Raw genomic sequence first — 22,172 nt, forward strand, 5'->3', positions numbered from 1 at the left:
AGTGGGCTCACTTCTGAGACCTGTGATGGGGATGAAATAGGAGACATGGCCAGCACTTGGGGTGGATTGCTGGGGTCAGGGGGATCCACTGCTCCCCCAATATCTGTCCATGTGGTTGGACTTCCAGGTTTAGGGGTGGGCAAGTGCTTCTGGCTGGCCAGGACAGGCACGGATGTGTACAGAGGCCCTCGTCTCCCCTAGGAGCGACTGAGCTGGAGGACAAGAACCGTCTTTGCCATTTGTGGGAAGGACCTGCCAGGGAGAGGAGCCCACTCCTGGGACAGGGAGCCCAGAGGCAGACAGAGAAAGTCCAGACAGCATCACAGGAGCCCTAGATCCAGCTGCACCTGAAGGTGTTATTAATAATCTCCTTTATCCTTCCAGGGCTTTGCTGCTTACAGAGCACTAAGTGTTCAGCTTTGCCTTCACCCTACGGCAGCCCTGCTGGAGCCTGGACAGCACTGCGCCCCTGCAGGACCATTGGGAAACTGAGGCCCAAGAGGGGAAGGAAGGTGCTCAAGGCTGAGGAGGGAGCTGGGCAGAGCCAGGATGATGGCCATGCCTGTCTCCTCCCTCAAACCCCTCCAGGAGCCCCAGCTGGGCCGGTAACCAGCCGGAGCTGGGGGGTGGGGGGGGAGGCCTGGCTGCCAAACAGCAGCAAACAACTTCTGCAGTCGGCAAGCCTGCCTGCCCACAGTCCTTTCCTCTGCACCGGGCCAAGCCAGCCTGAGAAAGGCCCCGCACCTGCGGCCCGGGGGCTCTGGGACTCGGAGCAAAGCTCTCGCCCATGGCCTGTCACAGCAGACACCGCGTCCACCCTTCCTTCCCAGGTCAGAGTGGTCAGGCTGCACTGTGGCTGCCTTGGGCTGAAGCCCCCTTCCCGCCCTGCTCAGCGATGGCCTTTCCTCCCTCTAGCCGTGGGACCTACACACGCACGCACGCAAGCACGCACGCACGCAAGCGCACTCACGCACACACCATGCCCACTTCCTCAGCCCGGAGGCCAGCAGGTGGTCTGGCTGGGCAGTGGGGCTCAGAGAGGGTGCTGGTCCCTGATGTTTCCCTGTGCTCCCCCATCCCCCCGCCACCATCTTCTTCCTGGCGAGCAGGTGTTTCCGTGCTGAGTGCTCGGGGCGACCTCAGAGCCTGCCCGCTGCAGGGACCAGAGGCACCAAGGCACCGTGGCCCCTCGCCATGCCGCAGCTTCTCTTTCCGCTCGGAAGAGGAAAGCTCCCACCCAGCTTGGCAGGCGCAGCTGTGCCCAGTTCTTCCAGGCCCCCTGGACACTGTGCCTGGTCCTGTGCCGTGCCCGAGAGCCAGTGGACCCCCCAGGCAGGATCTCGGGCAGACTCAGCCTGAGGGGGTGTTTGTTGACAAGGCTGGGCAGACGCTCAGGAGCCACAGGTAGAACAGCCCTTTTTGCCCTGTAGGAAGGAGGTCTTGTCCCAGGATGCTGGCCAACAGCCTGGGACGTGAACGGTCCCCAGGGCTGCTGCACATCACTGAGGAGATGGGGGAGGCTCTCACTGTTTGCACCAGCTTTGTAAGCTTAGGCGTGTCCCCTCACTTTCCTGAGCCTTGGTTTTCTGCTCTGTAAAACGGGCCAAACACATTATGTAGTAAGATGGTTCCAGCCAGGCCACCTTGAGGCTGAGGACCATAGGCCACCTTAGGATGCATCAGCCAAAGCTGGTAATTCACAAAGCAGGGCAGGCACTCCACAGTTTGCTTTTACTACTTACTGGAGCCCCTTCCCTGCAGCACCCCAATCCCTGAGACACTGTGTGCCCCCTCTTCAATACCATCTCCCAGCCTGTGCTCTTCCAGAGTTTGGGGGGGTCACCACCCTGACTCCACACCAGTCTGGCTGCTTGGAAATATGTCTGTCATGATGGGGGCTCTCCTGGGACCCCTAGGTTCCGACCTTGCTCAGAGTCAGATTCCATGAACGTTGACTGAGGGTCCCCTGTGAGCCAGGCCTGCCTGGGGCCCCAGGTGTCAGGCTCAGGTGTCAAGGCAGGGCTGGGCAGACAGGTGGCCCCAATGCAGCTCAGAGGGGCGGGTAGGTGGGCCAGGCAGGAGGGGCCAGAGTAGGTAGGTGGGCCATCTAGAACAGGCCAGGGCAGGTAGGTGGTCCAGCCAGGAGTGGTCAGGCAGGTAGGCTAGGCCAGCCAGGAGAGGTCAGGGCAGGTAGTTGGCCCCAGCCAGGAGGGGCCAGGGCAGTTAGGTGGGCCAGTCAGGAGGGGCCAGGACAGGTAGTTGGCCCCAGCCAGGAGGGGCCAGGGTAGGTAGGTGGGCCAGTCAGAAGAAGCCAGGGAAGGTAGGTGGGCCAGTCAGGAGAGGCCAGGGCAGGTAGGTGGGCCAGTCAGGAGAGGCAAGGGCAGGTAGGTGGGCCAGTCAGGAGGGGCCAGGGCAGGTAGGTGGGCCAGTCAGGAGAAGCCGGGGAAGGTAGGTGGGCCAGCCAGGAGAGGCCAGGGCAAGTAGATGACCCAGCCAGGAGGGGTGGGGCTCCAGCAGGAAGCAGGCCTCTCCCCGGCCACTGTGGGTTTTGGGACTTCATCCTGCAGGAGAGACCATGAAGGAAGGTGGGCAGTCTAGGCAGGCAGGAGGGACAGCGTGGTGGAGACCCAGGCCTGTAGAGGGGCCCCCACCTGCCTACCCAACTCCGCAGCAGCCCCTGGGTCTTTGGGCCTAAAGCTAAGGGTGGAATCCAATCATCCCTTTGGGTCAAGGCCAGCCTCTGGGGTGTAGGCAACAGGAGAATCCATGGGGGAGGGGCTGGGGGTGCCATGAGAGGAAGGGCAGGGTCAAAGAGCCTCACAAAGGGTTTAAACCTGCAGGAAACATCTCCAGCTCTCACCCACCCCAGGCGCCAGGCCAGCTCAGGACCCCTAGTCCCACCCTAGGCCCCTGGCAGGCGTGACAGTCTGGAGGCCCTCACTTGGGTGGCCAGGCAGTTGGTGCCAAGCTCAATGCCCCCTGAAGTGACCTGGCCCTAGGCTCCGGGTCAGGCCTGGCCTAGTTCCTGGGCCCCACCAGAGCCCAGCATGGGGAAGGGACTTGCCCAAGGTCACCCAGGGTCAGCTGCAGGGTCTGGAGGTCTGACCTTGACCCTGACCCTAGGCTGCCTCTCTGCAACAGCAGCAGCTCCTTCCTCTGACCCTGTGAAGAGCTGGGACATTCTCAGCACCCCAAGGCCTGGCAGTCCCTCGGAGTCCTCCGAATCCCCCCCAAATGCACACCTGGCCCTGTGTGTCTCCTAGTGTGAGCACTACTTGGAGTTGGGTAAATCACATGGCATGATTCCCACAAACAGAAGTCCGGGATGGCCAGGACTCCTTACCCTGAGCTCCTGTGACATGAGGAGGTTTGGGCCATCACACCAGCCTTCGTTCTGTGGGAAGACGGCGGCTCCGCAGAGGGACCTTGAGCCCGGGTGGGTCCCAAAATCTGCCCTGACGGCCTCGTGGAGAGAGAGAGGCAGGCGATGAGCATATTTTACAGCGCCTGCGCTTCAGAAGCTGAGCCTGAGGAAAGAACCCGGGCCACGAAAACCGGCCTGCGGAGGATGCCTGGCCAGTTATTTATGGCCAGGGAGCCCAGACCCATGGAGTACTGAGAAAGCCACGGCGTTTCGGCTAATTGATTAATGTGCAGCGGTTAGCAGTAGCGTCTGTGGAATGTTCTGTCCACACAGGAGGTGCTTATTATGGGATGGAGGTAGACAAGTCATCCTGGCCACACAGCCACCCAAAACTCATCCACCCGAGCATGGGAAAACAGCAGTTTAAACTCCTGCCACGCTCTGTTCTGGCTCTGTCCTTATGACATCCATGGTGGGGACCCTTTAGAGAGCCCATGTGATGGACGGGGGTCAATCCTCATCCTGACCTGCAGCACCCTCGCCCCCCCCCGCCCCCGCCCCGCCCGGAGCCCTCAAGGGCGGATTCCAGGGCCTGCCTAGGGTCAGCAGCTGTAGTGGGGAATCTCAGCAGGGCAGTCAGGAGCTGGCTGCTTCCCCCGGTCCTTCGGGAGGCACTGAGTGGGCAGGGGTGAGAGGCTGTGGAGGAGGGGGGTCAGTTCTCACTGATGGGCCACCTCAATCCATCCTGAGGGCAGAGAGGGCCCTCGGGCTCTCCCAGCTGGAGAAATTCAGGGTCCAGGCCTTCCGCAGGGATGGAGTGAGGGGGTTCTCCCCCAGGGAGGGCCAAGGTGGGGAGGGAGCAAAGAGTCAGGTGAGCACCTGAGGGGCTGGGAGCTCCCTCCCTCCACACCCCCCAGACCCCTGTCTTTTATGGGCCGGGCATGTGTCTACACCCTTGATAACTCCTACCCGCCAAGGCTAGCTTTCTGGAGGTTTTGGGGCCTCCCTGGATGTGTGCTGGGCCTGGCGTCCCTGGCCCTTAGGAGAGCTGGCATCCCTGCTCCGTGAGAGACCTGGCCCCCCTACTCGCCGCCTCCCCGACACCCCGGCCCCGCCCTGCCCCAGTGGCACAGAGCTGGCCATGGAAACAACCGCCATTGACCGGCCAACCTGCCGTTTGGGCCTTAGGCCACCTTCCCCAGGCAGCACGGGTGGTTGCAGGGTAGACTTGGGCTCAGGCACCGGCCCTGTGGGTGGGCCTGGGCAGGGTCAGTGCTGTTGTAGAGGAGGGGAGTCCTAACAGTGGCCAGCGTCCACTATAGCAGCACCAGGCCCTGGCTGAGGCCTTTACTTCTACTTTTTTACTGGTGACTTATCACAACAACCCTGTGAGTTAGGTCCGTTTTAAAGATGGGAAGCTGAGTCACGTGGTGAGAAGGACAGAGGCAGGACCGGATCTAGCCTGTCCAATCCCACACTTTCAGCCACACCCTAGCAGCCCCCCAACACACTTGAGTCACCAGAACGGGTTCTGGAATTTATGCACAATTTTGAGCTTCCAGGAATTTTACTGAGGAGAGGGTCTGAGCCTGCATCGGACTCCCCAAAGCCCCTGTGGCCATGCTCAAATGAGGGACCCCAGGGCTGGGTGTCCACGGGCTGGCCCAGCGCCCCCCACTACCACACAGACTTGGGCCTCTTCCTACCTCGGGACGTCCTGGGGTGACAGGAAGCTCCTCCCCTCAGGACTGCCCACAGGCCGGGCTAGAGGCTGGGAGCCACCCTGGGCCCGGGGAGGGGCCTCCAAGTGCCCCCCACCTCACCCCCTGGTGGCCTTCCAGCTAGGGTGGGAACTCAGTGACCAGTGCCGGGCCTTCTCCCCAGAGTAATTTCCATTCTTCCTGCCAAAGATTTAACTTGAGGGAAGACTTTGTGGTGAGGTGGGGACAGAGCAGGCTGGGAGCTGCCTGCCAGCCGCCATGCACCATCGTACACACAGATAGCACAGGCATCTTTCTCACCATTAATCACCTGAGATGACGTCAGACCCAATAATTAGGAGGGTGAGTAGGAGTCATCCTTGCCCTGCCAGAGAGTGGGGAGGGGACAGGCCCAGGCAGGCCTCTGCGGGCTGGGTGGCCGGGAGGCGGGTTCCCGAGTCCCTTCCTGGGGGTGAATCGGCAGGCTCAGGCTCCCCAACACCACAGCCTGGTCATCTCAACCATGCCCTGGGGTCCATGGCCAGGGAGCAGTGACATCCCTAGAGCCGAGGCTGTGTCCTCCTCTCTTCCCAAGGGGACTGAGTCCCAGGGACCTGTGTGGTGCCCCACTTTGCGACGGGACAAGTCCCCTTCACCCCTCTGGGCCTTGCTCAGTCTCCTCTGCTGAAAATTGGGGCGGTTTGAACTGCCAGGGCTGAGTGACGCGGGGAAGTCCCACGGAAGCCAGGGCTCAGGGGTGGATGGGCTGAGGCCAGCAGGCGAGAGCTCGTTCCTCGAGAGTGACTGAATCAAGTACCAATGAATGAGAAAGAATGAAGCTCTGATACACGCGGCCGGGCTCAACCTCGGACACCTCAGCAAGAGATGCCACACAGAAAGCCCACGTGTTTGTGGCTCCACTATGTGAAACAGCCAGAACAGCCAGTCCCCAGAGGCAGAAAGTGGACCAGTGGTCACCAGGGCCTGCGGGGAGGGATGGGGAGCCACTGTGGAGGGGCACGGGTCTCCTTTGAGATCATGAGAATGTTCTAGAACTGGATAGCTGTGGTGCTCCCGCAACACTGAGAATGTACTGGAAGCCACTGGGTTGTCCGGTTTAAAATGGCTAATTTTGTGTCACGGGAATTTCACCTCGTTTAAAAAAGAAAAAACTGGATGGGTCATCTCAAGGGCTGCTCCACCTGGATGAAGCCCTGGGCCCCCTATCACTTCATTACAGGTGTGGCACTCAGTTCAGGGAGAGGGTGACTTGCCCATGGGTACCGGATGGTGGGCGGGGCTTGAACCCAGACTTCTAACTGCAAAGCAGATGTACAGGGGAGGCACCCTGACTCAGTTTCTCATCCTGAAACAGGCCTGGGGTTAGGGTTAGGGCCAGTTCTGGGCCAAGCAGCTTGTGTTGTCAGGCACCCGAGGGTTTGCACTGTGTCCAGGGGAAGGGAAAGGCTGGACCAGGTGTGATGGGGGCAGGGGAGCAGGCGGGGGGCAGTCCCCCATTTGGGGTTGAGTCTGTGTCCCCTCTGGGTGGGCAGACCCCGCTCACATCCGGGCTTGTGAATGGCTCGGCTCAGGGCCAGCCTGACCCTGTGTGTAAACAGCTCCTGCCCTTCCCATCCTCCCTGGCTCTCGCCTTGGGGCCAGGCTTCCCTGCACCCCACTGTCACACTCTTGTCTGGCATCCAGCTGGAGGCAGGGGCCTGCTCCCTAGCTTTCCTACCTGCACATGGACCCTGCCCCCAGGGGGGCCACCTCAGCGGGCACTGAGGGGCGTGGGCAGACCCCTGTTTCTGTGCTGACCTCTGGGTGTCCGAGGCCCACCTCCCAGAGGCGTGGGGGGTTCCTGTGCCCATGCGCTATACAACTGAGGCCCAGTCCTGGTGCTTATGGTGGCCACCAGGTTCAGCCCTGAGATGTGGGCCCCTGCCCCTCCCCCAGCCGTGGCTCCTGGTCCCTTGTACCTGGGAGGCCAAGCATCCACTCCCCCACCCTGTCTCTGAGATGGAGCACTGTACCCAGCCTTCCAGGCTCCAGCCACTCACCCTTCCTGCCCTCAGAATTACCCTCCCAGCCCCACCTGTGGGAGCTGCCCCTGCTGGGCGTCGGACACCTAGCCTCCCAGTCTCCTTCCTGCCCCCACGTCGTAGACAGGATGGGGGCCTCTAAAGCCTGTGGGAGCCAACCTTTTGTCCCTGGGCACCGTCCCTGGGTTGTGCATGTGGGGGGGGTACCCCATTTGCTCTCTGGCCTCACCTGGCTGCGTACCTTCTGCTGTGGGCCTGACCCAGCACATTTTGGAGCCTGGGTGGCAAGCGGTGGGGAGAGTGGAGAGCCAGGGGAGGCTCCCTCCCTGTCATGTCCGCCTCCTGCATGGCCCGGGAGTGAGGGCGCCCCACGCAAGGGGCAGGCCAGGGTGCTGGGGTGGCTGCCTTTAGGCAGAGTTGGCTCCCTGGCTTCTCTGTGTGCAGGTGGACAGGCAGAGGGCCCTGGTGTGGGCCATCAGCTCAGGCTTGCCCTGCCCCCTCCACTCTCCAGTTTGTGCCCCCGGGGATGCCCCCAGACTGCTCAGACCTATGACGACCATGGCGCCAGGTCTGGTGCGCAGGGGCCCCATGTTCCTTTCCTAGCTTCATGTCTGCTCTGTCCTCCTCTGATCTCCCCTGACCAGGGCTGTCCCCCCACACCCAGGGGCTCCTGAGCCTATCTGCTCATCATTCCCTCCTTCAGTCAGAGTCCTTAGCAAGCCCTTGCCATGCTCTGTGCCTCAGTTTCCCCATTGTCACAATGCGGGCTTTTCTCTCCTAGCACCGGGGCTCTGGGCAACGTCATTCTCAGACCCAGCCCCTTGCCCTTGTCCATGCCCTTCCTCCCTGCACCGCCTTCACCAGGGAGCCTTCCCAGAGACGCTGGGCACTTAGGACATCCTCTACTTTAATCCTCTGGTCAGCCCTGAAAAGCCCCCCATCGCCCCATTTGCAGATAAGCCAGGACCTCGTGGGCACGGGGCACCTGCTCGCCTCCTCCTGGGTGATGGCTTAGACCCCAGGGCCCTTCCTCACGGGTCTGCTGGGGCACCCAAAAGCCCCTCCAAGAGTGGGAGCTGGGTCTGGGGGCTCCTGGGCCCTGCATGGTGACTTCGGCTGGCCACACAGTCACCCCCTGCTGACTGCAGGCTAGCACAGGCCTGGTGCATTGTGGCACGGGAAGGTCTGCAGGATGGATGGACCAGCCAGTGCTCCTGGGACCCACACAGCCCGTCAGAGAAGAGGCCACTCTCTTCTGCAGCCTTAGCCCATCCCCTCCCTTCCCCCCTCCTCTGCCTGGCGACTGGTACCACCTGTCCCATCTGAAATCAGACCCCTTCTCAGGTGGCATCTCCTGGCCCATTTCACTGCCGAGACCAGTGAGGCGGATGGGGAGGCTGCAGAGCTAGGCGGTGGTGGCTGCCCTTGGAGCTGTGCAGTGCACAACCTGGACCACTGCATTGGGCAGCCATGGTCCCACTCGCATCTCACCCCTCCCACCTGCTGCTTGCGGGGTGTGCGTGACTGGAGGACTCAGAACATCAGTGGTGGGTCTGGACTGGCCCAGGCTCCCGGGGCAGCATTCCTGGGATGCCTGTGTCCCAGTCAGGAGGCCAAGATACTGGCTATGCTAACACTCCAGCCTCAAACACAAAGGCCTCTGCCAGACCCCTCCTCACACGCATTGTCCTCCCTCTGTGGAGGGGCAGTGTGTGGGGGCCACCAGGAGGGGAGCGAGGCCTGGGTCCCTTTCTCCAGGGCAGGAAGGGGCTGGGAAGCTGGGAGAAGATGAATGGCCATGCAGATGAGAGGCTGATGAGCTGACTGGATGCCCTGGGAGCTGCCTGCCCTCGGCCCTTCCCCTACAACTGGTCGGAGGGGCTGGGCCCGGATCGGGCCTCCCCTCAGCCTTGGCCTTGCCCATGCCCTTCCCTGTGCCTGGCTTCTCCTGCTTCCTACCCTCCACCCCACCTCAGGGCACTTGTCACAGCGTTGCCGTCCATTGCCCACGACTTGTCCCTCTGTCTCCTCCACCAAGGTCCAGGCTTCGAGAAGGCAGAGCAGCCTTGGTCGGGGCTGGGCTGAGGCTTAGCGCCAGGGCCCACTGCAGCCGTGGTGTTTGATGGTGAATAAGCAACAGCCCCTTCCACTCCCTGGGCCCATTGTCCTTCTCCCTCTCCTGGTGCTTCATTTATATCCTCCTTACTAGTGTCGGAATGGGAATACATTCATGAGGTTCAAAGTTCAAGAATGCCCCCAAGAAAAGCTTCTCTGAGGCTCCCATCCCCAGCTCCCAGCTCCCTCCCTGAGGGCGGCCTGGGGCCAGCTTCCTGGGCGCGCTTCCCTACAACGGTGCAACAAAGCTCTCCAGGCTACGGAGCTTGGGGGGGGGCGGGGGCGGGGGCGTGGTTCCACATGCCGGGCTTGGAGCCCTAGATCTTCTCAGTCGTGTACTGGAAGAAACGGCCCCATAGCACGCTCAAAAGCCTGCTTGCTCTTTTCTTTGTCTGTGGGATACTCCTGAGTCCCGTGGCGGTACAGTCCGCTGATGGGCATTTCGGCTTTTTCTAACGCGCTCAGGACGGTGCTGCCCTGACCTGCCTGATGTCACGGTTGGTCAGCATGATGCCTTTCTATGGGTGGGACCATGTTTGTGATTTCAAGAGATCCCGGAGAAGTTGTGAGTCTGTCTCCACACAGTCCTGCCAACAACACGAATCAAACACGGTGCCCACCTGCTAGGTAAAAATGTTATCCATGGGGATTTTTTTCTTCCAAATTTTATTAGTTTTGTTGTTGTTGCTGAGAATATACACAGCAAAATATACACCAATTCAACTGTTTCTACATGTACAATTTAGTGACATTTATGACATTCTTCAAGTTGTGCAACCATTCTCACCCTCCTTTTCTGAGTTGTTCCTCCCTCATTAACATAAACTCACAGTCACCTAAGGTTCCAGTTTGACCCCACATAGACAGTTCTTAATTGTCAATGTGGTTTTAATTTACATTCCTCTCCGGAGAGGAGTGGAATCTCTTGGTATGTGTTTGTTTTACTTTGATGTGAACTCTGTATGCATCTCTGCTTTTTCTCTTTTCTCCTGCTGGATTGTTCATCTTTTCATTGATTTGTAGAAGCTCTTTATATATGAGAGAAATTAGCCCTTTGCCTGTGTGATATAATTTGCAAAAGTTTTCCCCATTTGCTCTCTGTCTTTTGACTTTGCTTAAGGTGGTTTTTGCCATGTAGAACTTTTATGTAGCTGAGTTTATAAAAACAACTTTTTTGTATTTGGTTTTTGCATTTTGTGCCATGTTTAGAAAGGTCTTCCTCACCTCAGTTAAAAAAAAAAAAAGTTTCACCTATGCTCTTTTTCTATCCTTTATGGTTTTCTTTTTTACACTGAAATCTTTGATCCATCTGGAATTTATTTTGGTACGAGTTATGAGATACATTCTACTTTATTTTTTCCAGATGGCTACCTAGCTTCCCAGCACCATTTTTTGAATAATCCATTTTTTCCCCATTGATTCCTTTTTTGTCACATGCTAAATTCCCTTATGCATTTGAGTCTATTTCTGGGCTCTGTTCTGCCTATTCTTGTGCCAATGTCATTTTGTTTTAATTATCGTTCTTTTATAACATGTTTTAATATGGGGTGGGACAAGTCCTCCCTTGTCACTTGGGTAGAGGCTGTGGCAGCCCTCCCCAACATCCATGACTTCCTTCCTCTTTTGCAACCTGATTTTATTTGTGGTAGCAAAGCACTCAACTTTGCATTTCCCAGACTCCAGGGCAGGAAGGTATAGACATGGGACTAGGTTCTGGCCTGTGAGAGGGAGGCGGACATGCGGTATGGGGCTTCTGTGGACTTTTCCCATAAAGGACAGTGTAAGCGCTTTTTCTTTCTTTTCCCAGCTGCCTGGAATGTGGAGGTGATGGCTGGAACTCCAGCAGCCATCTTGAGTTACTGGGAAAATTTGGAGTGGAAACCGCACACAAGTAGGGAAGGAGAGAGAGATAGAAGGAGCCTGAGTCCTGAACACCAGGGAGCCACCACATCACCCCAGTGCTGTCTGCCTCACTTGGAGCTCCTTCTACAGCAGAAAGAGATACACACTCATCTTGCTTAAGCTTCTGTAGTTGGGTCTCTGTTATATGGAGCCAAACCTAATTCTTGCTGAAACATAGCTATTCTTTTCAGAACATTTTTGATTGTTCTTGATTGTTTAGTTTTCTAGATGAATCTTAGAAATAGATTGTTTGATTAAAATAATGTCCCATTAATTTTTAAAGTGGAATTTCATGATATTTATAGATTTATTAAAGATAATTGATACTGTTATAGTATTGAGTCTTTATATAAAAAATACTAGGCCTTTCCGTTTGTCCAAATCTTTTCTGGCCCTCAATAGCATTTGAAAGCTTTCTTAATTTCTGGCATACTTCTCGTAGGGTTACTGTATTTTTACACAAATACTGCGCACCTTCTGTGTTTGTTTGCCACCCACACCATCCCCCCATAAGGTATTTTTGTAAGCGTGCTATGCTAATTTTTTTACAGAAACCTAAGGAAGAAGACTAGCACAGTGGCGCTTGTGAGGGTGTCTCATGGGAGTAGGGAGCGGCCAGAAGACAAACACAGAAGGTGAGCATTGTTTGCATAAATATTGTAATTTCTAAATATTTTCTATTTTTTGTCATAATCATACATAGGGTCTTTCTTGTATCACCTAACCGGTTGGTGTTCGTATGTGTAAAGGGCAGTGAGCTTCCTGTAAGCCTACTCCTCACTTACAGACTATCTCGGTATCCGACATTTCACATTTACGACAAGAGTAAAAAATCTACTATTCAACTATTTTGGGCATTAACAATGTACATCTGGGAATAATAAATGCTGAGGTGAGAGGCAAGAGTAACGTTGCCTGTGGTGGTTGAGGCTATGTGTCAACTTGGCTGGGCCATGATTCTTAGTGTTAGGCAGTCATGTAATGATGTCATTTGGCAGGTATGTAATGATGTCATTTGGCAATTATGTAATGACATGTTGTTGTTGTTAGGTGTTGTCGAGTTGATTTCGACTCACAGCGACCCTATGTACAACAGAATGAAATACTGCCCGGTCCTGTGCCATCCTCACCGTTGTCATTATGCTTGAGCTCATTGTTGCAGCCATTGTGCCAATCCATCTCTTTGATGGTCTTTCTCTTTTTTGATGACCCTCTACTTTACCAAGCATGATGTTATTCTGCAGAGACTGGTCCCTCCTGATAACATGTCCAAATCATGTGAGATGAAGTCTTGCCATCCTTGCTTTCAAGGAGCACTCTGGCTGTACTTCTTCCAAGACAGATTTGTTCATTCTTTTGGCAGTCCACAGTATATTCAATATTCTTTGCCAACACCATAATTCAAAGGCATCAGTTCTTCTTCGGTCCTCCTTATTCATTGTCCATCTTTCACGTGCATGTGAGGTGATTGAAAACACCATGGTTTGGGCCAGGCGCACCTTAGGCCTCAAAGTGACATCTTTGCTTTTTATTATGTTAAAGAGATGTCTTGCAGCAGGTTTGCCCAATGCATTGCATCGTTTAATTTCCTGACTGCTGTTTCCATGGGCATTGATCGTAGACCAAGTAAAATGAAATCCTTGACAGCTTCAGTCTTTTCTCTGTTTATCATGATGTTTCTTATTGGCCCAGTTGTGAGGATTTTTGTTTTCTTTATGTTGAGGTGTAATCCATACTGAAGGCTGTGGTCTTTGATCTTTATCAGTAAATGCTTCAAGTCCTCTTCACTTTCAGCAAGCAAGGTTGTGTCATCTGAATAATGCAGGTTGTTAATGAGTCTTCCTCCAATCTCGATGCCCCGTTCTTCTTCATATACGCCAGCTTCTCAGATTATTTCCTAGCTTACAGATTGTATAAATATGGTGAAAGAATACACAGTATCCCCTTGTCGTATTGGAATGACTACCTCTTGGTCTAAGTACAGGTTCCTCATGAGCACAATTAAGTGTTCTGGAATTCTCATTTTTTGAAATGTTATACATAATTGGTTATGATTCACACGGTGGAATGCCTCTGCATAGTCAATGAAACACACGTAAACATCTTTCTGGTATTCTCTGCTTTCAGCCAGGATTCATCTGACATCAGTGATGATATCCCTCATTCCAAGTCCTCCTCTGAACCCAGCTTGAATTTCTGGCAGTTCCCTGTCAATGTACTGCCAATGATATAGTCATCCTCCATTTTGTGATCTGATGTGGTCATCCTCCGTTTTCACATGAAGCTGGTCTTCACATAACAGCCTGGTCTTCAGAAACAAACCATGTTGACAAGCAAGGAGTGTGAGGAATGGCGGTATTAGTTCTGTCCCCAGCACTGTAAGGCATTCTCTTATTGTTTGAAAACTTTCATTTTTTCAGGTATTTAGTCAAATCATTGGCAAATAATAATTTTATTTCTTCTTCTTCTAATCTAACTTTTATTTCCTTCTCTTGTCTAATCGTATTGGCCAGCATCTCTAGAAGCATAACTTTAATTAGTATGCATTTATTGAGTGCCTGCTGGGTACCAGGGACATAACTTTAATAGTTATGCTTCTAGGGTTTTCGAATTAAACAAGATATTAGTTCAGTATTCATCTAGATCTATTGTATTAAGTTAAGGAAGTATTATCTAGTCAAACATTTTTTTGTAAAAGAAACTTGTTTATGAGGATGTGAGCCCAGAACTAACTCCATTTTGTATTTAAACACAAAGCATTTTTACGTGGTTTTAAAAAATATTGAATTTTTCAGGAATATAATTGTTCATTATTTTCTTCACAGTTTTACCAAAATGTGTTCACTGTTTCAGAAAAATCGAAGACTCAACAACTCCATTTGTTGCATTAGTGATGCCAGCGTAGCACACTGGCTTCCGTCTGGGTTTAACTCTGTCATTCCTAGTGATTCTTTGTTTTGTTTGCTTTTTTATTATGGTGAATACATAGGTGACGAAACATTCGTCATTTCTACAGTCTTCGCATGTACGTCCCCGTGACATTAATTATGTTCCCCGTGTCATTCAATCATCACCATTAATTATGGTTTTTTAAGATAAAAATTTTGGTTAAATTTTGTTAAGTACCATTTGGGCATCTATGGAGAGATATTTTTGAGTTTTTTTCTTCTGAGCTCTTCAGGGGTGAAGTGTCCTTGTGCAATTCAGCGTACAAACAGTGAACAGACGGTAGACTCAAATCTGGTAATTTAAGAAGATTTTATTAAAGGGACCATTTAGAGAGGTGTGAGCAGAGGTTAGGGGAGAACGTGTGCCCAAGGCCATCACTACCAGTCCCAGGCCAGTGATAGGTCGCCCTGGCTGAGGGAGGTGGCAGCTCACAGGGAGATGGGGTGGAGTCCCTGCCCACTCCCCACAACTTGGCCTGTGCCCCTCACTGGCCGGGCCCTGGAGTTGGAGAACAGGGAGCCGAGATGCAGGCCTGAGTCCCACCTCCCAGGGCCCAGAGAGGGTGGAGAAGAGGGTGGCTTCATCATTTTACAGGCTGCTGGTGGCGCAGTGGTTAAGCATTTGGCTGCTGACCAAAAGGTTGGCAGTTTAAATCCACCAGCCACTCCTTGGAAACCCTGTGGGGCAGTTCTACTCCGTTCTATAGGGTCGACTCAGTTTGATTTGGGTTGGGTTCTGTTCGCTAATGATTTCCTAGGGTTTTTGCACTGGTTTTCAAAAGTGAAATTAGTCTGTAGCTTTCATTTTTTGTTTTTCGCATGTCAATTTTTGTAGGGCTTTGGTATTAATGTCACACTCGCTGTCTTTCATAAAAAAAAAGAAAATAGGAAAATTTTCTTTCTTTTTCCTCCCCTCCCCCCACCCCCCAGACTTAAGCTGTTTAAACAGCTCTGAAAAAATCTCTTTGAAAGTTCGCTAGAATTCCGCTCCTGACCGATGCTTTGGTAGATGGTGGGGGTAGCTCTCTTCTCTGGTCACCATATGTTTAGATTTCTGTATTTTCTAGCGTAAGTTTTGGTCAAATTACATTTTTCTAGGAAATGGTCCGTTTTGTCCTGGCTTTTCAAATCCATTCGGACAGACTGAGCAGAGTGGGCTCCAGCAACCCCTCTGACGTCTGGTTATTTCCTGCATTTCCTGTTTGTTTTGTGCATTTATGCTTTTGCCCTTTCCTTAAAATCTCCCTGAACGTGCCATGCTTCTGTAGAGGATGTCAGAGTAAGGCCATTACACCTCAGCGTAGGGTACAAAATTCAGTTACTTAAGAAAAACAACCCACACGTTCTCGAAAGAGCTCCGCGATAACTGGCCCAGCCCCCCGGTGGTGCAGGTGGGGAAACTGAGGCACAGAGAGGCAGAGACATTGGTCAGAGGAATACCTCCACCACCAGCACAGCACTTATTGAGCACCTACTGGGTACCAGGCACAGGCTGCGGGCAGTCCACCCATTGTTCCTTGGTTTTGTCTTCGCCCTGCTAGTTGGGGCTGGGCACCCAAGTCTGCAAAGGGGAAGGTGGGGCTCAGAGGGGGTGGGACTTGCCCGAGGCCACCCCTCCAGGAAGCAGGGTGGGACCAGCTGCAGCCCCCTGGCCCACTGATCCCCACCATGTGTCCCCAAGACTGACTTCTGTCAGGAGAGCGGTGGGGGTGGAGGTGGACTGGCAGGTCTGTGTGGGTGTGGACTGGGGTGGGGTTAAACATGGGGCTGATCCTGGCAGAGGCAGGGGACCAGTCCTGGGTGCCGATCCAAGGCCTCCCTGTTCTGCAGGTCGGGGGCACCTTAGAGCAGGGCGGCCCAGCCCAGAGGAGGAGGGGACCCAGGGGCCAAGGGCCTGGCCAGGATGCCCTCCTGCCCCACTCTGCTAGTCAAAGATCCTCCTCAATGCCTGGGAGACAAGATAGTGGTGACCCCGGGAGGAGGCTGGGCAGGCTCTAGACCTTGAGCGGCAGGCCAAAGACACCAGGTCAGGGCCCAGCCCTCAGCCTGGGTAAAGGGCCACCCCGACCTGTCCCAGGCCCTTCCGACCCCGGTCTGCCCTCTCTTCCCATCCATCACCAGTCCTCTCCCTCCAAATGGGATGCCCTGCACACGAGCAGCTAAAGCTCGGGGGAGAGGGAGGGGTGAGAGTATGGCACAGAGCCTGGCTCTCAGAGAAGGGCCTGTAGACTCCAGGGGGTGTGGCAGAGTAAAGGACTCGGCCCCCACAGGTGAGCCTGCTGTCAATCAGGAGGCACGGGGAGTTCCCGTGACATGAAGTGCCAGAACTGGAGCTGAGAAGCTGCTCAGGGTCAGAAGTGCCTCAGCCCAGAGGCCCTTGGGCCTGGCCCCTGATGGTGTACCCCCAGGTGGGATCCCCAGACAGCCTGCCTGGGTCGCAGCTCCTTCTGCCATGGTCCCTGGCACGGAGCTGCCCCACCCGCGCTGGGATGCCACGCCGCTGGCCTAATCGGGCAGCATCAGAAGGGCAGGGTGGGGCTGTAAGCCCATCATCCCCTCTGGGTGCCAGCCGCAGGGGCAGGGATCTGGGTCATCCTTGGGGAGGGTCTGGTGGAGAGACACTCCCTCCTCCGGGTCTCCTTCTGCCCAGCTCCCCTCACCTGAGGCACTTCTTGTGGTTGTTTTGGGGGTTGGTGGAGGGGCTGGGGTGCTGGTTTGTGAAGGGCTTGGCCCTGGGGGCAGCGGGTCATGGCAGCACATCTCTCCCCCTCCGTGATGCCGGGTGCTCACGATGACCCTGCCTCCTCTGGCTGGGGTGAGGCTCAGGGAGACCCCGGAGGGCACTGAGTGTGACAAGGGGCCCTTTGCTTTCCCTGGGATGGAGCACTCGTGGGGTGGGGACAGACAGCCTGTCCACTGGGGTATCCTTACAGCCAGCTGGGGCCTGACCCACGGTAGGGGCTCAGGAAGCCCCCACAGGAGGACCCACAGTCAGGGCTGCTCAGCTCTGGGGGAGGCTCCTGGGGTGGCACCAAGTCCACGCAGCCTTCTTGTCCTCCAGCCGTCCCTGCCTCAGCCAGCCCACCTCAGCCAGGTGTCCTCAGGTGTGCAGAGAAGAGGGAGGAAGCCAGGCTGTGCGTGGGAGGCCAGGGCAGGGGCAGGGAAAAGGTTTACAGCAATGACAACGTGGGGCCCCTGGGGGGTGGCAGGGCAGGTGGAGCCCAGGATTCGGGCCATCTCCAGCCCAGGTACAGGCTGGGTCATCTGTCCCTCAGTTCCCTCTTCCACTCTGCAGAGCACAGTAAAGGCCTTGGCCTTCCCCCTCAGGCTGCAGGGCTTTCCTGGAGAGTTGCTGCAGGGGTTAAGGGTCAAGGGTCAGGGAAGGTTTGCTCCCTTGGTGCAATGGGCTGAAGGGCGGCCCCCAAAACGACAGGTCCATGTCTTGACCCCTGGGACCTGTGAACATGGCCTGACTCAGAAATAGGGTCTTTGCAAGTGTTATTCATTAGGTTGGTGTGAGGTCACGCCTAATGAGTCTCTACTGTCCTTACAAGATGGGAGAAGACAGTCACACGGAGGGGAGCCTGTGTGACCACGGAGCAGAGACTGGAGGGATCGGCCACAGGCCCAGGACACCTGGAGCCACCAGAAGCTGGAAAAGGCAAAGAAGGGTCTGTTGCCAGAGCCCCCAGAGGGAACGTGGCCCTGCTGACACCCTGAATTCGGACTTCCAGCTCCAGAGCTTGGAGAATAAATGTCTGTGGCTTTAAGCCCCCGCTTGGGGTGCCTTGTTCCAGCAGCTGTGGCACACTCACAGCCCTGCTCCCAGGCTCTGCGCCCACCCTCTGCCACTCCTGGCCCCCTGCTGAACAGGGTGATCCAATCAGGGCTCTTTCGCATTCCCTGGGAACCCCTCCAGCCTCAGGTGCCAAACTCCACGTCAGCACGCAACCCCCAAATGTGTGTCTCCACTGGGGCTTCGTCCCAGAACTCTGTGCAGACAGTGAGTCAGAACCCCTGGTCGTCACCTCCTCTGCCTGAGCCAGCTTTCCTGTGGTTTCCACAAGGGGAGCCCCAGCCTCCTGGGAAACCACCGAAGCATCATCAACCCCTCCTTTGCATTCCAAGCCCGTTGGCGCATCCCCCTCTTCGCCCATTGGCAAACCTCAGAATTAAGCCAGAATCCACCCTCTCTCACCCCTCTGCCTGGGTCATTCCTGGGGCCCCTTTGTGGCCCCCACTTCTGCCCTTGCCCTGCAGTGGGTCCCCTGTGCTGCCAGCCAGAGCCATCCTTTACAAAGGGCAGTGACAGCAAGTCCCTTCTCTGCCCCAAAGCCTCCAGCAGACCCACCTCCAGAGGGCAGACAATCCCCTCTGAGGCCTATGAGACCCTCGGAGCCCCTCCCCAGGTGCATCCCCTCCGCTCACCCACCCTCCAACCCAGCTGGCTGGCTCCTGCCCAGGACTCCACCCTGGCTGTCTCCCAGCCTCCTTCCAGCTGCTGCTCCTCGGCCATGCCCCTTCCTCTGCTGCATTTATGGTGCAAGCCCCACTTGAAAGGGGCAGTGGGGGTTCAGTGGTAGAATCCCCCCCTTGCATGTAGGACACCCACGTTCCATTGCTGGCTAATGCACCTCAGCACAGCCACCACCCGCCTCTCAGCGGAGGCTTGCGTGTAGCTATAATGCTGAACGGGTTTCAGCAGACCTTTCGGACTGAGACCAGGAAGCAAGGCCTGGCAATCTGCTTCTGAAAAACCAGCCAATGAAAACCCTGTAAGTCACCACAGTCCAATCCTGTTGTGCATGGGGTCACAGCGAATGGGGAGTCAACTCGAGGGCAGCTCACAACCACACCCCCCGAAGTGCTGATGTTTTCACCTGTGCTTCGGTGAATGACATCTCTCCACCAAGGCGACTTCCACAAATGGGGAGTTCATCCTTTTTCCACTCACCTCTGTGTCCCCAGCACCCAGACCCATGCCTCTCAATAAACACGTGTGGGAGGAATGAGTGAACCAAGACGAGAGATGAGAGCAGAGGCTGAGCGAGCCCAAGCCAGGCTCGGATGCTGACAGGGCCACCATCAGCTCGGACCGGCCCATGGTAGGGATGGCCTGGCTGGGGGCCAGTGGGCTGAAAGACCCACAAAAAACGGTCCTGGTCTTCTAGAAAATAACCCAGCCTCTGGATTTCATCTAAAGAAACGATCCCATGGGCTGGAGGGAGGCACAGAGGAGCAAACGACTTTGTTAGGTATTAAAGAACAGCAGGTGAGACCACCGGGTGTTAGGGGAGTGACTCAGGGGAGCCATTCTCATCATCATCTTCATTATTTTAATCATAACTCTTACACCCATTGCTTTGGCACAGCAGTCTTTCAAGTCCCAAGTGCGTGGACACCACCCTGTCCTTTAGCCACTGGTGGTGGTGGGGAGCTCTACCTGGGAGGATGCTGAGGCTCGGGGGGCGCAGGGTAGTCTCCCACCCCCACCACGGGCTGCCTCCTCCTTCAGTGAGGAAAACTGTGTGGCTACAATGTTACCTGAAAAGCCGCCACACGCCTGAGTCCACCTGGGCAGCTGTAAGGATGCTGCACGTCCCTAAACCTGTGGATGTCTCCTGGAGGCAGGGAGGGCATTTCCTTTAAGAGGGCTTCACAATCAATGAAATCACGATGCTGAAAGACTTGGCAATTGTTCTAAAGTACAAAGCACGCATGCTTGTCACAATTCCTCACACTGAGGTGTGTAAAGGAACACGGAAGAGCTGCCTGCCCCACCCCCCGCCAGGGCTTCCGGGTCAGCAGCAAGGGCGTTCTTCAGCTGGGCCTTCTTGCTTCCAGACCCAGTGTCCAGTCCTGGCCTGCACTCACGGCCTGGGGGCCGGGGTCTCAGATGGGCACAAGGACTCTTTCCAACTGAGTTATTTTTATGCCAAAAATGCTTGTGGGAAAGTCAGCTTGGGGGAAGGAAAACAGAAGGAGTGTAATCACAGGCAAGGAAGGGACCGTTTGCTCAATGGAGCCAGCCCCTCCTCCCCACTGTGGACAAGGGGAGGGACACATGGAGGGGGCAGAGGAGACCGGCTAGGGTCTGGGCTGAGGGGCAGGGCTCCCCATTGGGCACAGCCTCTGCTCCTCCTGGGCCCATGGGATGGATCTGGGGTGGGGACTCAGACATGGGACAAGGACCTCAGCCTCAGCAGAAGGAAGGCAGGTGACCCCGGCCCTCAGCCCTGGCCCTGCACAGGAGCCCAGCTCCCCATTAGAACTAAATATAGCCACCGTAGCGTAGTGGGCCCAGCAGCCGAGCCCATCGCTGGCGGGCACTAAAATAAGCCTGCTCGGACTGGGCTGCAGCTAGGCTCCGTCAGAATAGAGGCCCTCCCGTTCCCAGCCACCCAGCTCAGAGTGACTCTTCAGGCCAGAGCAGCCCTGGTGGAGAAGGTGGGCGGGAGGGTATCTGCCCAGACCGGCCTCGTCTGGCAGGGAACCGGCAACCCCATCTTCACCCCAGGTGGGGAAGTGGATGCCAACCTCAAAGCTGGTGTGGGCCTCCCGCTGGGCTGGCCTGCCCCCTCCCCACCCTGCAGCCTGTGGGAGCCCATTGGCCCCCTTCAGTCCCCTTTGTTGCCCCTTTGCCCCCTCTTCCCCCTTGTCCCACATCCCCCTTGTGCTCCTTCACTCCCCCCCATCCCCTCCCATCCCCCCTCACTCTCTTACTCCCTTCACCCCCCTCCCCACTCCCCTCATCCTCCCTAGAGGCTGTGGCATCAGCTGGGTCTGATAAGAGAGAATCCCTGCTGCCTGTCCTGGGTGTCTGGCTATGTCTCCTCTGCCTTCTCCCTCTCACATGCTCACTCATTCATCCATTCATTCACTCTCTCATTCATTCACTCACTGACTCATTCACTCGCTGACTCATCATTCACTCACTCATTCATTCACTCACTCATTCATTCACTCACTCACTCACTAGATGTTTTCTGTGCCCACACAGAGGAAAGGAAGGGAGGGAGGAAGAGGCAGCAAGGCTTGGGGCTGGCCTAGAGCCCTGACTTGTTCCTCAGGGAGGGTTTCCTCCCAGTTGAGGATGTAAGGGGACAAGCCCGTCCTCTGTCCTCCTGTACGATGTCCTCCACTGCACTGTGGAGGCCTGTGGGGGAGTCCCAGGACACTGAAGCAGGACAGGCTCCTGGGGCCCTTCTGTTCAAACCCCTCATGCACAGAGGGGGAGACTGAGACCAGAGGAAGATGACCGGGCCAGACACAGGGAAGAAGGGGCTTCCTGACATCCGGGGCCCAGGCCATGCTCTGGATCACCCCACCCCACACGTGCCCTGTCAGCTTCTCAGCGTATGGGACCCTGGTGGACTGGGCCTTAGCCTGGATGAGGGGGGCTCCTTCAGGCCACGTCCACTCGGGCCCTGCTCTCTGGGTGCCCAAGCCAGAGGCCTGGTCTGCAGGGAGACCCTGGCTGAGGTCCAGCCAATAGCCCCGGCCCCAAGAGTCACCCCCGACCCCTGCCCTGCTGGGAAAGCCTGTGCCTGTGGCCACCTGTGTCTCCCATGCCCACCTGTGCCCATCTGTGACTGCCTGGGGCTGCCTGTGCCCACTGGGATCTGCTCAGGAACCTCACCTGATGTGTCAGCTCCATCCCTCGTGTGGGAGCCTACAGGGCCCTGAGGAGGGAGGCTGTATAGCTCCACCCCCAGCATCCTGGTCCATCCAGCCCCTCCCACAGCTTCTGCCTCTCCTGCCCGGGCACCAGTCTAGGCTGGAGCGATGGTGTCCCATCTCACCGCAGCTGTGATAAGGACCCTGCTCAAAGCCACTTTGTTCAGCCAACGAAAGGACATTTCTGCAGTGCCCTGGGAGCCAGGCCACAGGCAAGTCCTCACTGGAAAGCCCCGGCCAGCCCCAACCCCAGCTCAGGAAACCCTAGCCAGGCCCTAGCTGCATGGCTGGGTCTGGGGACACCCCTGCAGTCTTCCCAGGCCCCCAGGCCCAGGAGGCAGTGTCTTTCCACACTCTGGCCTGCCCCAATGTGGCTGCACTCTCCACCACTGTCCATTCCCCACTGCAGGGCCTAGAGCCCCCC

The 22,172-nt window shown here is 56.0% G+C and overlaps 1 long non-coding RNA gene across 2 annotated transcripts; it reads left to right on the forward strand.

The window, feature by feature from the left end:
- The first annotated feature begins 5,202 nt into the window (after window positions 1–5,202).
- On the forward strand, window positions 5,203–17,828 carry LOC126082965 (uncharacterized). Of its 2 annotated transcripts, none has more exons than XR_007518686.1 (3): window positions 5,203–5,427; window positions 11,675–11,758; window positions 17,626–17,828. It is a non-coding gene; the product is annotated as an uncharacterized LOC126082965 (long non-coding RNA). The 2 variants fall into 2 exon arrangements; XR_007518687.1 differs by lacking the exon at window positions 17,626–17,828 and adding an exon at window positions 13,251–13,630.
- The last annotated feature ends 4,344 nt before the right edge of the window (window positions 17,829–22,172 follow it).

Source organism: Elephas maximus, chromosome 9, assembly GCF_024166365.1.
Source record: "Elephas maximus indicus isolate mEleMax1 chromosome 9, mEleMax1 primary haplotype, whole genome shotgun sequence".
NCBI lineage: Eukaryota > Metazoa > Chordata > Mammalia > Proboscidea > Elephantidae > Elephas > Elephas maximus.